We start from the raw sequence: 25884 nt of genomic DNA, 5'->3' as shown, positions 1-25884 counted from the left end.
TGAGAGCTTGATTCTCTGGTTTCGAATACCAATTGAGCCTCATAGACTCTATCTTTATGTATATGTCAACAACCCACTGTTGAAAAAGACGGCACCCATGTAACAGTATGTTAAATCCCTCAAGCCTGATCTGCAACTTGAAACAATAATATTCCCTTGCACTAACATGTTTGTTGGACTCACTACCACTGTTGGAGGGTTAACTCCTGTCTCAGGGATCCTGAGGGACCCCTTTTTAGAGATTCGGCCAGGGGGATGATCCTGAATATGTTCGCCGGAGAAATAAGTGGGTATGAATGCGATGGCCGGTGGGGTGGAATGATCTAATGCGGAACGGAGTAAATACGCTGGTGTTTAGATATGTTCGGGCCGCACGGAGGCGTAACACCCTACTCCTGTATGGATACTATAAATGCCTTGAGAATGTCCCTCAAGGATGTTGCTAGTTACAAGAATATTTATCTATCTTAGGGCCTGAGGCTCCTTGTTCTTCTCTTCTCTTCGCTACCTCCAAAACTTCTCAGGGATTGTCTAACTTGTCGAGCTTGCTCAGAGATTTCAAAGCTTCAAAAACTTCTTCTTCTGTCCGCGCTGCCGGCGGCTTTAAATACCCGCCGGCAGTAGCGTGCCCCGAACGGGAGGGGGGGCACGAGTTTCGAGACACCATAAATGGAAAGGGCGTCATCATAGCCTCTGTGCGAAGTGACCGGGGTGAAAAATGCATCCCACGCCCAGTCATCCGTCACCATAAATGCACTGGCAACGGGCACCATGGAGAGGGCCCACCGGGCAGCCGCGGAGCGGCCCGGCGTGCCCGCCCTGTCTTGTTCTCCTGCCACAGCAGCGCGGCAGACGGAATGCCTCGACCCTTACGACGTTATCCCGAGACGGGCCGGATGGCACGGGATGGGACCCGTGCATTCAATGACCCCACGCCCTTCTGCCAGAATGTGGCAGGAACTGACACCGAGCGTGGCTGGAGCAGTTGGGGGTGACAGGCCACGCGCGCTCTTTAAATGCGGCCTTGGGCCTTTGACTGGCTGACACCTCATCAGTGGGCCCCTCGGGGCCACTGTCGGGGGGCTCTCTGAGTCGTCGGGGAACCGAGTGCTCGGGGGTCACTGCTCACCTCCCTAAGCACTCTCTCCCGAGAATGCCCTTTCTTGATCCTCGGGGAACCGAGTGCTCGGGGGTACTGTTCACCTCCCCGAGCACTCTCTCCCGGGCACGCTTGTACGGATCCTCGGGGGACCAAGTGCTCTGGGGCTGCTGCACGCAGCCCCGAGCACTCTTTTCCGGAGCTTCCTTCAGTGGGTCTTTGGGATACTTAGGTGCCCAGGGGACCACCGCTCACGGCCCCGGGCACATTTCTCCCGGTACTTATCTTTCCTGATCATCGAGGGACTCGGTGCTCGGGGGCTACCGTACACCTTCTGAGCACTTTCTTCCCGGCACTTAGACTTCGTAGATCATCGGGGAACTTGGGTACTCGAGGACCACTGACTGTGGCCCCGAGCGCCCTCTCCCGGGACTTAATCTTTTTTACCTCGCGGAGGAGACTCCGCGGGATGGCGCCACATGGCGGATTGCTGGCCTGGCCTCGGGATTCGGGGACCCCCGATTCCTGATTCATCGACAGCAGCCCCCGGGCCCATTGGCAGGCGATGGCCCAGAGACTACGGATGGGTCCTTCATCGTCAACGAGGCCGAAGCCAGTACTGATGCCACGCGGCGAGCTTTTAGATGGTGGCCCTTCCGGTCCGGGCCTCTGGTACGGCCCAACGGGGAGCCGAACGGACGCGCGTCCAGACAACTCCAGAGGCGTGTGATAATGGGACGGGCGACGCGTGATAACGAGGCAGGCGTCACGCGCGGCAACCGCACAAATCGAGGAAAATACGCCTGGCATCCGCTGACACCCGCATGGCCCGAGGGAGATTCGCCTGGCGGTTGCGCTGGCCGAGGAAACCGTCCCGCCGAGCGCACTGTGGCAGGCGACGTTTGAATTTCCCTCGGGTATAAAAGGAGGAGGGGAGCGAACCGTGCCCCTCTTTACGCCATCTTGCGATCAAGCTTTTGCCTTCCTTGCGCTCCTGAGCCCTAGACTTTCCTTAGGCGATCAGAGCACCCCTCTTCCCCCACCGTCCAGATCATCCCCCACCCTCACGAGATGTCGAGAGCAGGAGGGAGCCACCCTGATAGGACTCTCGACGGCGTGCTACCGGAGTCCCGCCTTGTGAACGAGGAGGCGGCGGACAAGGTGCGGAAGCTGATGGTGCCCGAGGGCCAGCGAGGGGCCTCGGTGGTGACACCGGCGAACTTCCCGCCGATGACGGACCGTCCGGGGCGCATCGTCCTTTTCACTTCCTTCGTGGCGACCGGGCTGGTACCGCCATTCTCGACGTTCTTCCTCGAGATCCTTGATACGTTCGGGATCCAGTTGGTGCACCTCAGCCCCAACTCCGTCGTTATCCTGGCGGTCTTTGCCCACCTCTGCGAGATGTTCGTGGGGGTGCTGCCATCGGTGACGCTCTTCCGGCACTTCTTAATGCTACGGTCGGCCAGAAAGAAGAGGGGCCTCTCCACAGCGGACGTCGCCGGCTGCTGCAACTTCCGATTGCGGGACGGCCTGGGGGAGCAGTACATTCCCCAGGTGCTGCGGAGCAAGTGGGAGGACTGGCGGCGCGACTGGTTCTATGTCGACGTCAGCCCCCACGACCGTCTGAACCTGCCGGAGATGACGGCGGAACCCCAGAAGGCGACTTGGGAGGTGCTGCCGCAGGCGAACGCGCGGATGGCGCCGGTCCTGGAGCGCATCGACTTCCTGCGCCAGGCCGGGCTTACTTCGGTGATGGTGGTGGCGGACTACCTGCACCGCCGCCTGGCACCTCTGCGGGAGTGGGCCCGGCCCTGCTGGTTGTACACCGGCCGTCAGGACATAACCAGGACCCAGATCGGCGCGGAGTGGGACCTGGACAGAGCGACGCTGAGGGGCCTGCTCCGGGTGGTGATCGGGGTGGACGACCTGAGCCGGGCGGAGCTCCCCTGGAAGGAACTAGCGCTCTGCGTCGACCCTGACCGGGTGGCGCTGCAGGCGAAGCTGCCGGAGTTCGACGCCCAGGGACTGGTCGACCGGCCGGGGCGCCAGAACCCTGGGACTATCCAGATTCCCGAGGTGGACGAGGCGGCCGGCGAGGAGGCTGCAGGCGATCCGGCGCAGACCGGTGGCCTGGGCGCCCAGGCGGCGAGCCGCAGGCCAACGGTGGGGCGGTTGGAGGCAGCAGCCGCCAGGCCGAAGGAGGAGGCGAGCCGACAGCGGGGTGGCGATAGCGCCGAAGGAGGAGGGGTGCGCTCTGGAGGAGGAGCGGAAGGCCCTAGAGGGCATTCGCACGGAGGCCGTGCGGGAGCGGGAAGAAGCCGCCTGCCTAGCGGAGGCATCGCAGCAGCAGGCTGCCGAGAAGCTTGCCAGGGATAGGCAGGCGCAGGCGCGGGAGGAGGCGGTCCTGGCCCGCGAGAGGACGGCGGAGGCCTCCCAGGCTGACTTGGCCCGCAAGAAAGGCGAGGCTGACCAGATCCGCACCGAACTCCAGCGTCGGGAGGAGGAGCTCCAGCACCGGGAGGAGGACGTCGCAATCAGAGAGACTGACGTCGGCATCACGATGGCGGATCTGGAAGCCCGAGAGGAATTACTGATCCTCCGAGAGACGGAGGCTACCGAGGCGGTGCTGGCCTCAGCCGCTCAGGAGGAGCGGGCCGCCAAGTGGGAGTCCGAGCTGACCACCCGCGAACAGGCCCTCTCCACCCTTGCGGAGCGGGTGAAGCAGGCTGAAGCCCAGGCGTCCGGCGCGGCCGGGGGACAGGGCCTCGAGGAGCGACTGCGGAGCGTGACGGAGGAGCTCGAGACCGCCAAGACCGAATAGGCCAACGTGAAGCTGATGATGGAAGACATCCTTCGGCAAGCGCAGAGGTCCGTGAGGGTGGCCGGGCTCGGGCGAGTCCACATGGAGCCTAAGGGGACGGGCATCGGCCACATTGCCCTTGGCTTCCAGAGAATCAGCCAGGGCTTTGAGGCGCTCCCCCAAGCCATCTAGGAGCTAGCCGCCCGGGAAGGGCGAGGCTTGGACCAAGCGGTGGCCGAGCATGTCCTGGCCTGCTATCGAAGCCGGGACCCGAACTTCCCGCTGGAACCAGCTCGGGAAGGGGTGGTCGAAGCCGAGGAGGAGGCCGCCTGGGAGGTAGTTCGAGGCGTCGCCGCCGAGGTGGCGGCCTGCTTCACGCGAGAGGCACCACCGACTCCGGACCCGGGGAGCAGCGGCGAGGGCTCCGACTTAGAGTAGGCTTTTGTAGTTTTTCTTTTTCTTTGACTTGATGTAAATATGGGAGTGATCCCTCAGAATAGCTGTCCTTTTTTGTGAATATAATGGAAGCCTTTCTTTGGGGTCGCAACTCCAGTATTCTTCTGAGTGCTTGATGAAGTTTCTGTTCTTTTCACTTGATGCCTTGAGGAGTACTCAGTCAGACCGGGCCCGACCTTTCCCTCCCCGAGAACAAAGTCGCCCCGACCACTCGTCGCCCGAGCAGTGAGGCCTTCTCGGCACGTTCAGCCCCCGAGCCCTCGTGAGTCTGCAACGGCTAAGTCAAAAGAAAAAGGCACGAACTTCCTTGCTCGAGAGACTCCGCGATCCAGCACGGAGCACGCCATGACCAGTGAACACTTTCCCACTCTGTGACCACTCAGCAAATAGACTGGAGACACGTGCGGGTGGGAATGCGACCAAGAGTCCCCACGGTTTGGTGGTGCCTGAGCTAGGACGGACCAGATCGAGCACCAACAGCCCACCCCCAGGGTCTAGGCTCCCGACCGCTCGAACACCTCAAGCCGTGAGATAACCCGAGAACCCCAGAGGCTCGGTAGTGCCCGGGGCCTTTTAAGCAGACCGAACACCACGACCACCATGAAAGACTTTGGTCAGACATTGCCGTACGTACGATACACCTTTCTACTGTCCGTTCTGTCATTCCAGGAAAAAGCAGACACGTGGCAGGGTTTTGTGCGTGAGGAGACCATCTCGCCGAACAGATTAGAGTACGAGGGCCCCCGAGGACAACTCAGGAACAATATATTACTGAATGTAAATTCATGTGAACTTAACCACTCACCGGACAGCTGTCAGCTTTTCGGCCAACCGATCAAGGAGAGGCATGCGCTCCGAGCTTGGGGTGCCCGGGAACTTGGTTCCCATGGCTGGGGCGCCCGAGCACTGGGGGGCGCAAGGGGGGCCCGGGATCAGGCGATCCCGACCACTCATGCCTGAGCAGTAGGACCACCCGAGGACCCTTAGGGCCGAGCAGCGACCTGGGTACTGAGGCCCTCGCGGTCGAGCTACTTTTGCTTTTGATTGTCGATCTGTGACTTGAGAAAAATAGAGAAATTCTTTGCTTGGTGCGCTCTATTAGTGCGGTACTTATTATAGACTGCTCTCGTTTTTGACCCGAGACCTCTCGAATGCCTAGACCGGCGGACAAAAGCAGGCAGAGGCATAACCCAGAGGTCCTATGGTTCGGTGGTGCCTGGGTATGATAGACCAGACTGAGCACCGACAGCCCGCCCCTGGGGCCTAGGCTCTGGACTACTCGAGTAGCTCGAGCGATAGGATTACCCGAGAACCCCAGGGACTCGGTGATGCCCGGGAGCCTGCCACTACACCGAACACCACAGCCTACCACAACAGACGTAAGTCAGCGGCAACTGCCCGCGTGCATACCGATCGGGATTCTTTTATCAACGGGGAAAATGAGAGAGCGAACTTTTCTCGCACAATCGAGCATCTCACCAGACAGATTAAACATATGGAATCCAGAAAAATGAAATTTTGACATAAGAACGGCTCATTGATATATGTATTGTATTGATTTTTTTTTACAAGGTTGGGTGACTTACCCAGTTAGTGGTAGCCCCCGGTCAACTTGGGCCGGGGGGGGGGGGAAGCCCCCGGCCTGGTTGACCTGAGCCTACAAACATGGCCATCTATGGGAAGAACTTGCGCAGGTGCTCGATGTTCCACGGGTTGAGGAGCGGCTGGCCATCTTCTGCAGGCAACCGAAAGGAGCCTTCTCGCGGGACACCGATCACGGTAAAGGGACCTTCCCACATAGGGGACAATTTATTCCTTACTTCGCGCGATTGGACGCGTCGGAGAACTAGATCCCCCACCTCGAGAGACTGGGCCCGGATGTGACGCTAGTGGTAGCGCCGCAGGCTTTGCTGGTAGCGGGCTGCATGGACGGCGGCACGCTGCCGACGCTCTTCCAAATAGTCGACATCGTCGCGCCTTTGCTGCTCTTGTTCGCCTTCAGAGTAGGCATGCACCCGAGGGGAGCCTAGAGTGAGCTCGGAGGGGAGGACCGCCTCAGCGCCGTACACAAGGAAGAAAGGAGTCTCCCCGGTAGCGCGACTTGGCGTAGTCCGATTGGCCCATAGCACGGCAGGCAGCTCATCAATCCACCCTTTCCCGTGCTTTGCAAGCACGTTGTAGGTCCGGGTTTTGAGCCCCTTCAGTATCTCCGCGTTGGCGCGCTCGACCTACCCATTGCTCTGAGGATGAGCGACGGAGGCAAAGCAGAGCTTGATGCCGAGGTTTTCGCAGTAGTCCCCGAACAGGGCACTTGTGAACTGAGTGCCATTGTCGGTGATGATCCGGTTTAGGACACCAAAGCGACTGGTGATACCGCGGATAAAATGGAGCGCCGTATTCTAGGTCACCTTGAAGACTGGAACCGCCTCCGGCTACTTGGTGAATTTGTCGATGGCGACGTAGAGGTACTCATAGCCCCCGATTGCTCGGGGGAATGGACCTAGAATGTCCAGCCCCCAGACCGCGAAAGGCCATGAAAGGGGGATGGTTTGAAGAGCCTGAGCTAGCTGGTGAACCTGCTTTGCGTGGAACTAGCACGCCCTGCAGCGTCGAACCAGCTCGGAAGCATCCTGGAGGGCTGTAGGCCAGTAGAAACCTTGCTGGAAGGCCTTCCCGACCAACGTGCGGAACGATGCATGGCCACCGCACTCGCCCTCATGGACCTCAGTGAGAAGCTCACCGCCTTCTGCCCGGGTGATGCATTTCAGGAGGATGCCGCCTGCGCTACGCCGGTAGAGATCCCCATCTACCATGGCATAGCGTTTGGACTGCCGAGCAACTCTTTCAGCAGAAGCCTCATCCCCAGGGAGGAACTTTTCCTTCAATTACCCTCGGATCTCGTCCATCCACGAGGCATCTTGAGAACTGACAGCAAGCGCAGCGCGCTCGCCGGACGGCGGCACCCTGTCAGGGCTTCCAACTGAGGGTGCCGCCGGGGTCCCCTGAATTGAGCTCGAGGTTTCCCCTTCGTCCTGTTCGGCAGGCAGGACGGAAGGCCGTGTGAGTCTTTCTTCAAAGACTCTGGCAGGGACACGCGCACGGGAGGAGGCCAGGCGAGAGAGGTCATCGGCTAGAGTGTTGACGCGGCGAGAGATGTACCGCAGCTCCAGGCCGTCGAAGCGCTTCTCTAGCTTCCTGACTGCCGCCACGTACGCCGCCATTTGAGGATCCGTGCACTGGTATTCTTTCGATACCTGGTTGACCACCAGCTGGGAGTCTCCCTTGACCAGGAGGCGACGAATCCCGAGGCCAACCGTGGCTCGGAGGCCGGCGATGAGGCCCACATATTCCGCCATGTTGTTGGATGCGCGGAACTGCAGCTGCACGACGTACCGGAGTTCTTCACCCGTTGGGGAGGTGAGAACCACTCCGGCCCCCTCGCCTTTCAGCGTGAGGGAACCGTCAAAATAAATAATCCAGTACCCGGGCGAATCGTGCCCGGGATATGTGGAGATTTCTTCTTGGACGACCTCAGGGATGGGTGTCCACTCTGCCACGAAGTCAGAGAGCGCCTGGCTTTTGATTGCCTGGCGGCTGACAAAGTGCAGGTCGAACTCCGCTAGCTCCACCGGCCACTTGACAACGCGCCCGGTGCCTTCTCAGTTCCGGAGAATGGGCCCCAGTGGGTACGTAGTAACCACCGAGACCTTGTGCGCCTGGAAGTAGTGGCGCAGCTTCCGGGAAACGATGAGCACGGCGTAGAGTAGCTTCTGAGCTTGAGGGTACCTTGGCCTCCCGGAGGACTTCACTGACGAAGTACACCGGTCGCTGTACTCAGCGGGCCCGGGCTGCGGCTTCACCCGAGGGCCTGCTACAGCCCCCGAGCTCGGCGACGTGGTCGGGGCTGACCGGGTGCTCGGGCTCGACTCCCTGGTCGGGAGGAGCCAAGTTCTCGGGCTCGACCCCCTGCTCGGGGGGAGCCAAGTGCTTGGGCTCGACCCCCTGCTCGGGGGGAGCCGCGAGGACGGGGGAGTGCTCGGGAGCGACCGGGAGCTGGGACCCAGCACCTGACCCCGTGCACTCATCGCGCTCCACCACAAGTACCATGCCCACGACCTGAGGAGTGGCCGAGACGTAGAGCAGTAGTGACTCACCTTCGGAGGGGGCCACCAGTACGGGTGGCGAGGTGAGATACTTCTTCAGATTGCAGAAGGCCTGCTCGGCCTCCGGCGTCCAGTCGAAACGACCGGTCTTCTTCAGAAGCTTGAAAAGGGGGAGTCCTCGCTCCCCGAGTTTGGAGATGAAGCGCCCGAGGGCCGCCATGCAGTCGGCGAGACGCTGAACCTCCTTGAGTCGAGCCGGGGGTCGCATCTGCTCGATGGCCCAGATCTTCTCTGGATTGGCCTCGATCCCTCCGTTGGAAACCAAGAAACCGAGGAGCTTGCCCGCAGGCACCCCGAAGACGCACTTCTCGGGGTTGAGCTTCAGGCAGGTAGTGCAGAGACTGTTGAAAGTCTCGGCAAGATCTTCGAGCAGGGTGGCGCAGTCTTAGGATTTGCCCATGAGAATGTCGATGTAGGCCTCGACGTTGCGGCCAACCTGCGAATCGAGGGTGATGCGGATTGCGCGCTGGAAAGAAAACCAGCATTACGCAAACCAAAAGGCATCGACACATAGCAATAAGTCCCCACCAGAGTGGTAAAAGCAGTTTTTTCTTCATCCTCTATGGCCATGCGAATCTGGTGATAACCAGAGTTTGCATCTAAAAAACACATAAGATCACATCCCGCTGTTGCATCTACAATCTGATCTATGCGGGGCAAAGGAAAAGGATCTTTAGGGCAAGCCTTGTTTAGATCGGTGTAGTCCACGCACATGCGGAGATTGCCGTTGGCCTTCGGGACGACAACTGGGTTTGCCAGCCACTCGGGGTGGAGGACCTCTCGGATGAATCCGGCGTCAAGGAGCTTGCTGACTTGCTCCCGGATGAACTCCTGGCGCTCGGGCGCCTGCCACCAGACCTTCGGCTTCACCGGGCGTGAGTCCGGGCGCACAGCCAGGTGGTGCTCGATCACCTCCCTAGGGGGCATATCGAACGGCTGCCATGCACCACGTCGACGTTAGCCTGGAGGAAGGTGACGAACGTGCTTTCCTATTTGCCGCCTAGGTCACCGCCGATTCGGACGACCTGAGAGGCGTCTTCGCCCACCACGACCTCCTTCTTAGGAACGGAGGTGTCGGCAGCGAGTCGGGGTTTGGATGAAGAGGGTCCTGGGCCCCCTGGACGACCTTCGACCTCGGCTCGGGCTGAGACCAAGGCCGAGTATAACTGCTCGGCGCAGGAGACGGCGCGGCTGGTCTCGGCGGACACGGAGATGGGGCCTGCTGGGCCCGGCATCTTAACTGTGAGGTACGCATAGTGCGTGACCACCATGAATCGGGCAAGCGCCGGGAGCCCGAGGATGGCGTTGTAGGGGAGGGGGAGCTCCACGACGTCGAAGATGACGTTCTCCGTTCGGAAGTTGTCCCGACTCCCGAATGTTACGGGCAACTCGACCTGCTCGAGGGGTAGGGAGTGCCCGGGTGTCACCCCGTAAAACGGGAGCGACGGCTTTAGGAGCCTGAAGGGCACCTGCAGCTACTCGAAAGCCTCCTTGGAGAGGAGGTTAAGGCCTGCGCCCCCGTCGATCAGCACTCTGCTAACCTTCACATTGCAGATGGTGGGGGACACTACCAGGGGTAGTCGCCCCACGCCTGCAGTACTGGCGGGGTGGTCGGCCAAGCTGAATGTGATCGGGGCGTCTGACCACTTTAGGGGCCTTACAGCCTCTTCACTCAGGGTCGCTGAGCACACCTCGCACCACATGGTTCTGACACTGCGGCGGGAGGAGGGCGTGTACGCGCCTCCATTGATGAAGGCGACGGTGTGCTCAGGCTCCTGGAAGCCGAGCTCTGGGTTGTTGGGGGCGGCTTCATCGTCGCCACCCTGGCAGAGCTCCTCGTGGTCCCTTTGGCGCTGCTCAATGAGGCTCTTGACCGTGCGACACTCCGTGAGGTCATGCCACCTGGTCTGGTGAATCGGGCACCACTTCCCCGGCTCGGGCCCCGTTGGAGCGGGGGCCCTTGCCGGAGCCGGAGCCCTTGCGGGAGCCGAAGCCCTAGGAGGGGCTCGGGCCGGAGCCCTCGCGGGCGTGAGCCGTCTGTCAATGGCTGCTTGGCGTGCTTGCCGGCGGTCGGACTCCTGGGCGAGCCCACGGGCGGGGCCCGAGGCTGGCTCAACAGGGATGTCATGGCCCATAATTTCCAAAACATATAATTAAGTGCTAATGGACGTCATTAGCATCATTTGTTTAGTTTTGAGCAATTTTAGGCATGCAATTTTTAATTAAATAAATTGTAAAAATCAATATTAGTTGATGCGTTGTTAAGCAACTCACCATATTTCTATACAACATAGGATTGGAAACAATTTTAGAAATTAGTAGGTGCCTGGAGGAGAATATAAATGAATTTTCCCAAATTTTTGGGAATTATTTTAAAGGCATAAAAATTAACACAAGTTAGAAAAGCTTGCCTCTTTGGAGAATTTTCATTTGAATTTGGTGCAAGCTTTTTGGGTCAAACAAGGTAAAATGGATTGTTCATGATTTATAGAAGCCAACAAAAATTGTCCCACAATTTTTAGACCACAGTAAGGCCTCCACCTTGATAACCAAAGTAGTGAAGATATTTTTGCCTGGCGGTCACTGTTCATCGGCCCCACCTGTCATCCCCTTCGCTCAGGCAGCCTCTGCTTCCCCTTCTCCCGCTCTCACAGAGCAAGGCGGCGCCGCAAATCTTGACTTCGGTGGCCAGCTCCACGTTGCCGGCCAAAAGATCGGCCCAGGCCTTATCTCCTCCTTCGCCTCTGCCTTATATCTCTCTCTCCCTCGCTTGCTCTTCCTGTCGCCCAGAGCACCACAGCGCCGAGCTGCATTGCGCCGCGCCGCTGGCCAAGCCGACGCGCCACCGGCAAGCTCCCTCGAGCCCGAGCCCAGTAGAGCCGCAGGGAAGAGCACCCCGAGCTCCTCCGCCGTGTCCCCTCCTTCCCCGGCTGTTTCCCGCAAGGATTGGAGCCATCCACGCCTTCTTCCCCAACGGCGGCAGCCGAACTCCGCCGCCCTTCGTCGACCCGCCGTGCCCTCGCTTCTCCGGCCCAACCTGCTGCACGGTGAGCTTCCCCATGCTCCTGTACACCTTTTGCGCACGGCGTTTTTCCTCCGTCCCGTTACCGGCGCGTGTGTCCACGATGGCCGAGCCGCCGCCGCCTCCCCGCGCGTGCCGCCAGCCGTGCCGCCGTCGAGCTCGTCGGCCGGCGAGCACGCCGTTAGGTCCACATGCTCGCGTGGAACGTGTTGGTGCATTCGGCCAGGCGTGTTACGCCGCCGTTCGTCGTCGGCGAGTCAAGACCGAGCCGCCGTCGTATAGTTTCCGCCGTCCGCCGCCGCTAGCCATTCTCCGACCGTCGACAGTGGCGACGTGTGCCTCAAATGGATCCCCGCGCACATGCTGGAGCCGCAGTTGCCGTTGCCAGCCGCTTGGACTGCGCCGCTCGCCGCCGGCGGGCTCAAGCCGAGCCCCGGCCAGCCGTGTTGCGCTCTGTTCTGGCGCGAGTCAGTTTTGACTCGGGTCAAGATGTGCCGGCCCCGCCGGTCAGTGGCTTGGGCTAGGCCGGTGTCGGTAGAAAAAGGCGTGGGCCCATTTGAATATTAGAGAAAATCGAAAATGCGAATTAGAATATTTGTTCAATGTTAAATCGGCTGAAAACTTGAAAAATGCATAGGAAATTGTGTAGAGCTCCAAAATTCCTAAAACCAATTTTGTTGGTTTTTTTGTATCATGATCTGTCCATTAAAAATGCTAGTGGCCATGAAATGTGTGCTGTGAATTATTGAGTTAATGGTTTATGTCTAGGCTTTGATAATTCATACTTAAAGTTTGGTATTTCCAAAATTGATGAATCTAATTTTGTTGGCCTTGTATTGTCATACTATACACATGAAAAATACTAGGTATTGTGAAAGGTATAATTACTTTTATTCAATTAATGAGTGTGTTTAATCTTCAATAATTCATAAACAATTTTTGATGAGTCCAAAATTGGCAAACCAAATTCTGTTAATCTTGTTAAATTATGCCATGTTTATTAATAATATTAGGGTTTATGAAATGCTTACTGAGGATTAATAAGTTGTTAAAATGGTTTCAATCTTTAAACATTTCATAATTGGTTAGTCCATAAATTGAGTTGTGTAAATCCTGTTAGTGGGTTCCTTGTTTACTCAAAAGAGTTGCCCTCTTGTTAAGTATAGTTAACTTTCTTTTGGATTTAACCTTAGAGTAAGCTTAATCAATCTAGGAAGTTGTCAAATGTTAAACAATAATTCAGATAAGGAAATCCCTAAGGCTTTTAACTCATGGCATAAGTGCATTGCATCTCCACTGCTGTCTTGCAGTAAAGCATCTTTCATTGCATGTCATTCATATTCATTACATTGCACGCGTGATTCTTTTAGGGAACTTCGAACCGGCGAACGAGGCGAACGAGGCTGTCCCCGGAGGTTCCCGCAGTGGTGATCTTGACTCGGGTAACTGTGAGCAGCAGCTAGGGCAGCAAGGCAAGCATCTATCATATTGCACCGTGTCAAATTGAAATCTAATATGTTATCTACGCTTGTGTATACATTGCATGTGTCGGGTACCGAGTTGGGTAGAACCTATGCCTATGCATTCTCCCATTTTGGTCACGTGCCGTGTTGTTCCTAGGAGCCTAGTGGAGTCATCGAGGCCTACTTATAGTTCGCTATGCTTAGTGGTACTTAGGCTTTCCGGTAGAAGTCGACGACGGCGTCCACCGTTGTCGCGAGCCTAGGGCTTATTACTTGTTCACACTTGTGGTTGTGTTGAGGATGAGTCGGTTTGGTGAGTGGTGAGTTGAGACGAGGTGTGGGCGGTGTTAGGGGTGTCATCTGCTCACGAGGAGTCCTCAGGCAGTTCGGGAAGGGAACCCGGACACCGTAGACCGCTTGCACCGGTTAAGCACCGATCATCGGTGTAGTCGGCTTTAGCACTTACCTTACTCACCACATGCTGATATAATGGTAGGCGAGCCGATTACCTTCGCAGACGTGGTCATGTGGGCCTCGTCATAGACGATGTGAGTCCGGTTTGAGTCCGGGCTTTTAGCGGTATTAGTTTGCTCGAGGAGTAGTTCTAATACCGCCTCGCCGAGCTATGGTTGATCCACATGGTTGGGCCTGGTTGGGAAAGGTTGTCACGGGTACCCCCTTGTGCGCATCTTAGCGGGTGGCACAAGCCGTATGGTCCCTGTGTCGTGTGGGTCCAGGAGTATTCCCCTGCAGGGTGTATAATCAGTTCGAACTGCCGCGCTCTCGGTCATGAGCATCGCTATCGCTTATCTCCACCGAGCGACCATATTTTGGTCGTAGAGTTTCGATATGGGTTGTGGCATGGTTGGATTGGGGTGGTTTGGTCGGTATGTGGTCGGTGGTTTGGTGGTAATGGTTTACTTTTATACACTTGTTTACATATCTGTTGTGGTCAGTTGGTTGGCAGAGTTTGAGTCGGTGGTTGGTTAAGTCAGTTGCTTACACCTAGAGTCTAGGTTGCTTACCGCTTAATGAACTTAAACATGTCTTAATCCTTGCTACAGCTTTAAATGCATGATCCTTGGAGTCGAGAATATATATACTCATACTGTGTAAGACTTGCTAGTACCTTCGTACTAAGGGGTGCTGCCCTTAAGTTGTTTTCAGGTTCACAGGTCGGCGAGGAAGAGGCAGTTTTCGGCTACTTTTTGCCTGCCGATCCGGGTGGCGGGCAGGAGTAGCACATCCTACTCCGAACTCCGACGCTTTTGGTATGGAGCCTAAGGGCATACGGCTCCATACTCTTTTGTTGTATAGGTTTTTCTTCCGCTGCTTAGTTGTTGCTGTTCTTCTTTTGTTGTAAATTGTGGAAGCAGTTGCATGTTTAATAATTGTAATCCAGTTTAATTACTTGCTCTCTATTAAACTGTGTTGTGATATTTGAGTTGGAAGGCATGTGTTCCGATCCTGGGCACAAAACACGTGCCGGGACTACCGGAATGGTATTCTGGTTAATCGTCGAGGTTGTGATTATGAATAATGATCCTCCTGATGATTAATTAGAATACTATTTGGACGGTTCCTCACAGCTTGGTATCAGAGCCTGGTTTAGTTCAGTAGCCTAAACATAATTAGTGCGTTGTTTAGTAAGTCGACAACTCCACCCAAACAACCCACAATTTATGTTTACGCCTCTTCATGTTCAATATGTATTAAACTGCTATCGTTTATGCCCCTAAGTTAAAATGCGTATTATGAGTGGCGTTTATATGTCTAATACCACATTGTTTCGCCTTCGACCCTGCATTAATTCATGTTGAGCATTGCATCTTCGGCTTTGCATCGTCGGAAGGTAAGGTACGACGCTCGGTGGCGGTTAATCACCGAGGGCTCAGCCGGATGCGAGGCAGGGGCCCGGCATGTTCCGTACGGTGATCCGTACGGGAAGTGAATACGCTAGCAATAGCGTATGAACATCCACCATGCGATGGGAGACATGGTCGTCTACTCGTGTGGCGATTACACGAGATGTCCCGTAGGGTCTACGGGAAGTGAATACGTCGTTATCGACGTATGGATTGTCGCTTGTACGGCATGTGGTACAAGGGCCGTTCGCGCTCTTACCCTTTCTAGCGCGAAGGGTACGTTCTGGATGTTGTATACTGCCTGTGATTTTGATGCTTGCAGGTGCGGTTCTTGTTTTGAGAAAGAAGCGGTAGTTAGGTTCGAGCATGCATCATTTCATGTCATTCATGCATGTATTTATGTTTGTACATGTGTTACGGGGTTCTACCAATATATCCGGTGAGTGCATTGTGCTAAGTCGGAATTTGACGTTTCCCCTTTTGTTTGCATTTCAGAATGGTTGTCACTCGGCGTGGTGGGGAGGTTCCAGAGGGTTCCGGTCAGAACAACCCTCCTCCACCGCCGACCATGGCGGATGTGCTCATGCAAATCGAGCAGAACCGCCAAGCAAATCAAACTCTCCTCCAGATGAACCAAGCGCTTCTGGAGGCTCTCGTGCGCAACGCGGCTCCTCATGGAGGAGGTGGAGCCGTGCGCCGAGACGACTTCTCGGACTTCTTGCGGACTCAGCCGCCGGTCTTCTCGCGAGCTGAGGATCCTCTGGATGCCGATCACTGGCTCCGGACGATCGAGCAGAAGCTCGTTCTTCTTCACTGCGAGGATCACGAGAAGGCGCTCTTCGCCGCCCATCAGCTTCAGGGCCCGGCGGGTGCGTGGTGGTCCGGCTTTCTGGCCATGCACCCCGCCGATCACCGCGTGTCGTGGGCGGAGTTCCGTGAGGCCTTCCGCTCGTTTCACATACCTAGTGGTCTCATGGAGGCTAAGAGGCAGGAGTTTGAGGACCTCAAGCAAGGAGGTCGAGCGGTGATGGAGTACGTGCAGGTGTTCAACCACCTTGCACAATACGCTACTGAGGAGGTCAGCACGGATGCGCGCAAGCAGCGCCGCTTCGTGAATGGCCTAAACTCGAAGATGCAGGACCGGTTGTCTGCGCATAAGTTCGCCGACTTCAACGAGTTGGTGAGCACGTCGATCACGGTGGAGCTCAAGTATAAGAGCCACCAAGAGGAGAAGAGGCGGAAGAGGGGTTCCTCGTCTTCTGTGGGCGGTAGCTCGCAGCGCACCCGCACTGAGAGTCAGCCTCCACAGTCTCAGGTGCCGTCGGCTAGGTACCCACGGCCGATGTGGTTTGTACCACGTCCTGCGTTCTCCGCCCCACAGGGGCAGGCTGCACGACCAGCCGGCTCCCAAGTGAGCGTGACCGGTGGCTCAGGTGGTCCGTGCTTCAACTGTGGCCGCGTCGGCCATTTCTCGATGGAGTGCCCGTATCCGAGGCCGGGAGCCGCGGTGAGTGCCCCGCGACCACCGCTGGCTCAGTCAGCACCGCAGTCTTCGCAGGCGACTCACGTTCCCAAGCGTGGTCGAGCTCGCCACACTACCGCCGACGAGGTTCAGGAGGGTGACACCGTCCTGATGGGTACGTTGGATATGAGTTTCAACTCTGACATCTTTTCTGCAGTGGTTTTGTTTGATTCAGGAGCCTCTCACTCCTTTATATCTTCGGATTACGTTTGGAAGAGTGGGTTGAGAGTGAGTGCTACCCACACGCCGTATCTTATAGACACCCCGGGGGCCAAAGTTCTAATCAACCAGTGTGTGAATAAAGCGGCGGTAATGGTCAACGAAGTGCCCTTCTATGTTAATCTGTTAGTAATGAACTCGAAGGGAATTGATGTTATTCTGGGGATGAATTGGCTCTCCAAGAACAAGGCTGTGTTGGACTGTGCTCGGCGGACCGTCACCCTCGATGGTCTGTCAGGCACTCGTATTCAGTTGAAGCTGAAGGGTGTCAAGTCCTGCCTGTTCACCATAAAGGCTGCCCCCACTAGGATTATGGAGACCATTCCTGTGGTGTGGGAATTTCCAGATGTCTTTCCAGATGAGTTGCCTGGAATGCCTCCTGGCAGGGCAGTGGAGTTCTCTATTGATCTCGTACCCGGTGCGGCCCCGGTTTCGAAGAAGATGTACAAGATGTCGCAAATTGAGCTAGTTGAGCTGAAGAAGCAGATTCATGAGCTGCTAGCAAAGGGTTTCATTCGTCCGAGTTCCTCACCTTGGGGATGCTCAGCTTTATTTGTGAAGAAGAAAGATGACACTCTCAGGATGTGTGTCGATTACCGTCCGCTGAATGCAGTCACGGTGAAGAATGTGTATCCGCTTCCTAGGATTGACATCTTGTTTGATCAGTTGACGGGAGCCTGAGTCTTCTCAAAGATTGACTTGAGGCTGGGCTATCATCAAATTAAGGTTCGGCCAGAGGATATTCCAAAGACAGCGTTCTCTACTCGATATGGCTTGTATGAGTTCACCGTTATGTCGTTTGGCTTGACTAATGCGCCGGCCTTCTTTATGTACCTTATGAACTCGGTGTTCATGGAGGAGTTGGACAAGTTTGTAATTGTTTTCATCGACGACATTCTGATATACTCCAAGACCGAGCAAGAACACATTGGGCATCTTCGTGTTGTTCTGGGCAGACTCCGAGAACATCAGCTGTACGCTAAGTTCAGCAAGTGTGAGTTTTGGCTCAGGGAGGTGGCCTTTCTGGGACATGTTCTATCAGAGAACGGGGTGGCAGTTGACCCGAGCAAGGTGCAGGATGTGCTCGACTGGGTTCAACCCCAGAATGTTAGTGAGATCCGGAGTTTTCTTGGACTTGCGGGCTATTACCGCCGGTTCATCGAGAACTTCTCCAAGGTTGCGAAGCCAATGACTGAGTTGTTAAAGCAAGGCAGCGTGTTTGATTGGTCAGATGCCTGTGAGTCTGCCTTCCAGACATTGAAGAAGCTGCTCACGACCGCCCCAGTGCTTGCTCAACCTGATGTGACCAGAGGGTTTGATGTGTATTGCGAAGCGTCCGGCATCGGTCTTGGCTGTGTTTTGATGCAGGAGGACCGAGTCGTTGCATATGCATCCCGACAGTTGAAGCGTCATGAGGAGAACTACCCGACACATGATCTTGAACTTGTTGCTGTCGTGCACGCTCTGAAGATGTGGCGCCACTACTTGATGGGCAACTTGTGCCGTATCTACACGGATCATAAGAGTTTGAAGTACATTTTCACGCAGGCGGATTTGAACATGAGGCAGCGAAGATGGCTCGAGTTGATCAAAGACTACGAGCTGGAGGTTCACTACCATCCAGGCAAGGCGAATGTGGTCGCCGATGCTTTGAGTCGAAAGGCTCATTGTCACTGTCTTGTAGCCTCGCCGATGGATTCCACGTTGTGTGATGAGTTCCGGCGTCTTGGGCTTGATATGGTGTCAGACGGTTTTATTGCAAATCTTGAAATCAAGTCCACGCTCATTGATGAAATTAAGGCTGCTCAGAGGGATGATAAGGGTATGGCCCGAATTCGAGAGAAGAGGAAGATCGGGCAGGCCTTGTGTTTTACTGAGGATAATCAGGGCGTTATCTGGTTTGGGAACCGTCTAGTGGTTCCGAGGGTCGAGGCGCTGAGGAAGAAGATCTTTGATGAGGCTCACGATTCGTTGCTGTCCATTCACCCGGGCAGTACGAAGATGTATCAGGATTTGAAACCCCGTTTCTGGTGGACTCGCATGAAGCGGGAGGTTGCTAGATATGTGTCTGAGTGCGACGTCTGCCGAAGGGTGAAGGCTGAACACATCAAGCCTGCCGGCACACTCCAGCCTTTGCCCATTCCATCTTGGAAGTGGGAGGAAGTTGGGATGGATTTCATTACCGGCTTGCCGAAGACTTCGAGTGGGTATGACTCTATTTGGGTCATCGTGGACCGGTTGACAAAGTCCGCACACTTCCTTCCTGTCAGAACCACTTATTCTGCTAAGCAGTATGCGGAGTTGTACCTCACTAGAATTGTTTGCCTCCATGGGGTGCCGAAGAAGATCATCTCGGATCGAGGTACCCAGTTTACTTCTCATTTCTGGAGAAATTTCCAAGAGGCTATGGAGACTGAGTTGTTCCACAGCACGGCGTATCACCCACAGACGGATGGTCAAACGGAGAGGGTAAATCAGATTCTCGAAGATATGCTCTGTGCCTGTGTGCTCACTTATGGGAAGAAGTGGGACATATGCCTGCCGTTTGCGGAATTTTCGTATAACAACAGTTTCCAGGCTAGTATAGAGATGGCGCCATTTGAGGCCCTTTATGGTCGGAGGTGCCGTACGCCGCTGAATTGGTCCGAATCCGGTGAACGGGCTTTTCTAGGTCCGGATTTGGTCAAGGAGGCAGAAGACCATGTTCAGAATATCCGCAAGAGTATTCTCACGGCCCAGTCTAGGCAGAAGAGCTATGCAGATCGACGTCGCCGGGAGCTCACATTTGAGGTGGGGGATCATGTGTACTTGAAGGTCTCACCTCTCAAAGGCGTTCGTCGATTCCAAGTTCGAGGCAAACTGGCGCCTCGGTATGTTGGACCGTTTCAGATTTTAGCTCGGCGTGGAGAGGTTGCATATCAATTAGAGTTGCCGCCGTCCCTCTCCGCGGTGCATAATGTGTTTCATGTCTCACAACTCAAGAAGTGTCTCCGAGTCCCGACTGATGTCGTTGATGTTGTGCCCGAAGAATTGCAACCGGACTTAACATATTGTGAGAAACCGATGCGAATCTTGGGTGAAACCGAGCGCAAGACGCGGCGGAGTTCAATCAAATTCTTGAAGATTCAGTGGAGTAACCACTCTGAGTCCGAAGCGACTTGGGAGCGGGAAGATCAGCTTCGTTCCGAGTATCCTGAGTTCTTTGAGAATTTGTAATGCCAATGTAATATAGCGTATTTGGAATCTCTCGCATGTATGTGTTCATCTCTATGATTGAATAAAAATCTGCGTTGGATTCCATCTCATGCGTCATGGTGTCGTCTCACAACCTGCTAAGTCATCACAGCGTTCTCATTGTCCCCTCTCTGGCTCATACCAAATCTCGGGACGAGATTCTTTTTAGGGGGGGAGGTTTGTCATGGCCCAGAATTTCCAAAACATATAATTAAGTGCTAATGGACGTCATTAGCATCATTTGTTTGGTTTTGAGCAATTTTAGGCATGCAATTTTTAATTAAATAAATTGTAAAAATCAATATTAGTTGATGCGTTGTTAAGCAACTCACCATATTTCTATACAACATAGGATTGGAAACAATTTTAGAAATTAGTAGGTGCCTGGAGGAGAATATAAATGAATTTTCCCAAATTTTTGGGAATTATTTTAAAGGCATAAAAATTAACACAAGTTAGAAAAGCTTGCCTCTTTGGAGAATTTTCATTTGAATTTGGTGCAAGCTTTTTGGGTCAAACAAGGTAAAATGGATTGTTCATGATTTATAGAAGCCAACAAAATGTGTCCCACAATTTTTAGACCACAGTAAGGCCTCCACCTTGATAACCAAAGTAGTGAAGATATTTTTGCCTGGCGGTCACTGTTCATCGGCCCCACCTGTCATCCCCTTCGCTCAGGCAGCCTCTGCTTCCCCTTCTCCCGCTCTCACAGAGCAAGGCGGCGCCGCAAATCTTGACTTCGGTGGCCAGCTCCACGTTGCCGGCCAAAAGATCGGCCCAGGCCTTATCTCCTCCTTCGCCTCTGCCTTATATCTCTCTCTCCCTCGCTTGCTCTTCCTGTCGCCCAGAGCACCACAGCGCCGAGCTGCATTGCGCCGCGCCGCTGGCCAAGCCGACGCGCCACCGGCAAGCTCCCTCGAGCCCGAGCCCAGTAGAGCCGCAGGGAAGAGCGCCCCGAGCTCCTCCGCCGTGTCCCCTCCTTCCCCGGCTGTTTCCCGCAAGGATTGGAGCCATCCACGCCTTCTTCCCCAACGGCGGCAGCCGAACTCCGCCGCCCTTCGTCGACCCGCCGTGCCCTCGCTTCTCCGGCCCAACCTGCTGCACGGTGAGCTTCCCCATGCTCCTGTACACCTTTTGCGCACGGCGTTTTTCCTCCGTCCCGTTACCGGCGCGTGTGTCCACGATGGCCGAGCCGCCGCCGCCTCCCCGCGCGTGCCGCCAGCCGTGCCGCCGTCGAGCTCGTCGGCCGGCGAGCACGCCGTTAGGTCCACATGCTCGCGTGGAACGTGTTGGTGCATTCGGCCAGGCGTGTTACGCCGCCGTTCGTCGTCGGCGAGTCAAGACCGAGCCGCCGTCGTATAGTTTCCGCCGTCCGCCGCCGCTAGCCATTCTCCGGCCGTCGACAGTGGCGACGTGTGCCTCAAATGGATCCCCGCGCACATGCTGGAGCCGCAGCTGCCGTTGCCAGCCGCTTGGACTGCGCCGCTCGCCGCCGGCGGGCTCAAGCCGAGCCCCGGCCAGCCGTGTTGCGCTCTGTTCTGGCGCGAGTCAGTTTTGACTCGGGTCAAGATGTGCCGGCCCCGCCGGTCAGTGGCTTGGGCTAGGCCGGTGTCGGTAGAAAAAGGCGTGGGCCCATTTGAATATTAGAGAAAATCGAAAATGCGAATTAGAATATTTGTTCAATGTTAAATCGGCTGAAAACTTGAAAAATGCATAGGAAATTGTGTAGAGCTCCAAAATTCCTAAAACCAATTTTGTTGGTTTTTTTGTATCATGATCTGTCCATTAAAAATGCTAGTGGCCATGAAATGTGTGCTGTGAATTATTGAGTTAATGGTTTATGTCTAGGCTTTGATAATTCATACTTAAAGTTTGGTATTTCCAAAATTGATGAATCTAATTTTGTTGGCCTTGTATTGTCATACTATACACATGAAAAATACTAGGTATTGTGAAAGGTATAATTACTTTTATTCAATTAATGAGTGTGTTTAATCTTCAATAATTCATAAACAATTTTTGATGAGTCCAAAATTGGCAAACCAAATTCTGTTAATCTTGTTAAATTATGCCATGTTTATTAATAATATTAGGGTTTATGAAATGCTTACTGAGGATTAATAAGTTGTTAAAATGGTTTCAATCTTTAAACATTTCATAATTGGTTAGTCCATAAATTGAGTTGTGTAAATCCTGTTAGTGGGTTCCTTGTTTACTCAAAAGAGTTGCCCTCTTGTTAAGTATAGTTAACTTTCTTTTGGATTTAACCTTAGAGTAAGCTTAATCAATCTAGGAAGTTGTCAAATGTTAAACAATAATTCAGATAAGGAAATCCCTAAGGCTTTTAACTCATGGCATAAGTGCATTGCATCTCCACTGCTGTCTTGCAGTAAAGCATCTTTCATTGCATGTCATTCATATTCATTACATTGCACGCGTGATTCTTTTAGGGAACTTCGAACCGGCGAACGAGGCGAACGAGGCTGTCCCCGGAGGTTCCCGCAGTGGTGATCTTGACTCGGGTAACTGTGAGCAGCAGCTAGGGCAGCAAGGCAAGCATCTATCATATTGCACCGTGTCAAATTGAAATCTAATATGTTATCTACGCTTGTGTATACATTGCATGTGTCGGGTACCGAGTTGGGTAGAACCTATGCCTATGCATTCTCCCATTTTGGTCACGTGCCGTGTTGTTCCTAGGAGCCTAGTGGAGTCATCGAGGCCTACTTATAGTTCGCTATGCTTAGTGGTACTTAGGCTTTCCGGTAGAAGTCGACGACGGCGTCCACCGTTGTCGCGAGCCTAGGGCTTATTACTTGTTCACACTTGTGGTTGTGTTGAGGATGAGTCGGTTTGGTGAGTGGTGAGTTGAGACGAGGTGTGGGCGGTGTTAGGGGTGTCATCTGCTCACGAGGAGTCCTCAGGCAGTTCGGGAAGGGAACCCGGACACCGTAGACCGCTTGCACCGGTTAAGCACCGATCATCGGTGTAGTCGGCTTTAGCACTTACCTTACTCACCACATGCTGATATAATGGTAGGCGAGCCGATTACCTTCGCAGACGTGGTCATGTGGGCCTCGTCATAGACGGTGTGAGTCCGGTTTGAGTCCGGGCTTTTAGCGGTATTAGTTTGCTCGAGGAGTAGTTCTAATACCGCCTCGCCGAGCTATGGTTGATCCACATGGTTGGGCCTGGTTGGGAAAGGTTGTCACGGGTACCCCCTTGTGCGCATCTTAGCGGGTGGCACAAGCCGTATGGTCCCTGTGTCGTGTGGGTCCAGGAGTATTCCCCTGCAGGGTGTATAATCAGTTCGAACTGCCGCGCTCTCGGTCATGAGCATCGCTATCGCTTATCTCCACCGAGCGACCATATTTTGGTCGTAGAGTTTCGATATGGGTTGTGGCATGGTTGGATTGGGGTGGTTTGGTCGGTATGTGGTCGGTGGTTTGGTGGTAATGGTTTACTTTTATACACTTGTTTACATATCTGTTGTGGTCAGTTGGTTGGCAGAGTTTGAGTCGGTGGTTGGTTAAGTCAGTTGCTTACACCTAGAGTCTAGGTTGCTTACCGCTTAATGAACTTAAACATGTCTTAATCCTTGCTACAGCTTTAAATGCATGATCCTTGGAGTCAAGAATATATATACTCATACTGTGTAAGACTTGCTAGTACCTTCGTACTAAGGGGTGCTGCCCTTAAGTTGTTTTCAGGTTCACAGGTCGGCGAGGAAGAGGCAGTTTTCGGCTACTTTTTGCTTGCCGATCCGGGTGGCGGGCAGGAGTAGCACATTCTACTCCGAACTCTGACGCTTTTGGTATGGAGCCTAAGGGTATACGGCTCCATACTCTTTTGTTGTATAGGTTTTTCTTCCGCTGCTTAGTTGTTGCTGTTCTTCTTTTGTTGTAAATTGTGGAAGCAGTTGCATGTTTAATAATTGTAATCCAGTTTAATTACTTGCTCTCTATTAAACTGTGTTGTGATATTTGAGTTGAAAGGCATGTGTTCCGATCCTGGGCACAAAACACGTGCCGGGACTACCGGAATGGTATTCTGGTTAATCGTCAAGGTTGTGATTATGAATAATGATCCTCCTGATGATTAATTAGAATACTATTTGGACGGTTCCTCACAAGGGACAGCCTCACGCCTCCTTCTTTTTTTCTTTTTCCGCCTGTCGGAGCGGGAAGGACTTGGTTGATCGGCGGCGGGGTGCTCAGGGCGCGGAACGTGCCATGCTCGAGCCTCCGCCGCCTTGGCGCACTTGTCGGCCAGCGCGAAAAGTTCCGCAGTGGTTTGGACCTCGTGCGTGCCTAGTTTCTCGAGCATCCACTCATCGCGGACGCCCTGCCGGAATGCGACAATGATAGCGTGGGGGGTTATCCGCGGGATGGTGTTGCGGACCTGGCTGAAACGCTGAATAAAGCGCCGCAGCGTCTCCCCCTCCTGCTGCTTGACGGCATGGAGGTCGCACTCGAGGCCGGGGCGCGTGAATGTGCCCTGAAAATTAGCCACGAACTGGTGGCAAAGATCATCCCAGGAGCTGATAGACCCTGGGGGTAAGTTCATAAGCCAAGAGCGGGCAGAGCCCCTTAAGGCAACATGAAAGTAGTTAGCCATCACCTTTTCGCTGCCACCAGCCGCCTGGACAGCGGTGGTGTATATCTGGAGGAACTCGACGGGGTCGATGGACCCGTCGTACTTCTCTGGCAGCCCGGGGCGGAACTTGGTGGGCCATTTGACCCGATGGAGCTCACTGGTGAAGGCATGGCACCCGGTGCCGTACCCTGTGGCGCAGGCAGCGCCCTTGGGCGGTGAACGCCGGTGAGTCGGGGAGCCCCGGCGATCATGGGCCGGCAAAGAGGAGGCCTGGTCCTCAGCTTCAACCTCCTGCCGGGTCTCCCGCTGGTGCTCGAGAGTGACGCGCGCGTCTTCGATGCCCCTCCACTCATTGAGGTGTAAGCGAAGGTCCTTGGTTTCAGAAGTGGCCAGGGGGGCGGCACTCCACCTGGAGGTCCCCTGGCCAGCGCGACCGCCACCCGACAATGGGCCGGTCCTAGCGGCGCCACGCTGGGTGGTGGCGCGGGAACTTTCGGCCAGCATCTGGCGGCGGGCCGTGCCGACTAGGGCGGTGACTTCCTGGAGCCAGCAGCCCTCCGGGGTTTCCCCCACCGCCTGGACTGGCGGATGCCTGAGGAGAGCGTGCGCCGCAAGCAGCGCGCTCCCAGGACTGGCCTTGCCGAAGGTGAGTCTACGCCGGAGAGGCGCCCGGCGCTGTCCAGACGCGGACCTGGCGGCAGGAGTTTCAGCCGCCTGCTGGGGGTTGGGTGATGCACCGGCGATGGCGACGGCGGCCCTGCTGGGCCCAGCGCCCTGGTCCCCTTGAGAGGGGAACGCCGTGCGTGCAGATCGCGGCTGCTGCTGGGAGCTGGAGCCAGAGCGCTGGAGGCGATGACCACCGGCCATTTTTCCTGCAGAAGGAAACAAACAAACAAATTCAAGGATGCTTCCCCCCTACCTGGCGTGCCAGGTGTCGGAGGGTTAACCCTGTCGCAGGGATCCTGAGGGACCCCTTTTTAGAGATTCGACCGGGGGGATGATCCTGAATATATTCACCGGAGAAATAAATATGTATGAATGTGATGGCCGGTGGGGTGGAATGATCTAATGCGGAACGGAGTAAATGCGCTGGTGTTTAGACAGGTTCGGGCCGCACGGAGGCGTAACACCCTACTCCTGTATGGATACTATAAATGCCTTGAGAATGTCCCTCAAGAATATTGTTAGTTACAAGAATGTTTATCTATCTCAGAGCCTGAGGCTCCTTGTTCTTCTCTTCTCTTTGCTACCTCGAAAACTTCTCAGGGATTATCTAAGTTGTCGAGCTTGCTCAAAGATTTCAAAGCTTCAAAAACTTCTTCTTCTGTCCGCGCTGCTGGCGGCTTTAAATACCCGCCGGCAGTAGCGTGCCCCAAACGGGAGGGGGGCACGAGTTCCGAGACACCATAAATGGAAAGGGCGTCATCATAGCCTCTGTGCGAAGT

Source organism: Phragmites australis, chromosome 9 (genome assembly GCF_958298935.1).
Source record: "Phragmites australis chromosome 9, lpPhrAust1.1, whole genome shotgun sequence".
Taxonomy (NCBI): domain Eukaryota; kingdom Viridiplantae; phylum Streptophyta; class Magnoliopsida; order Poales; family Poaceae; genus Phragmites; species Phragmites australis.
This window is presented reverse-complemented; position numbering follows the sequence as displayed.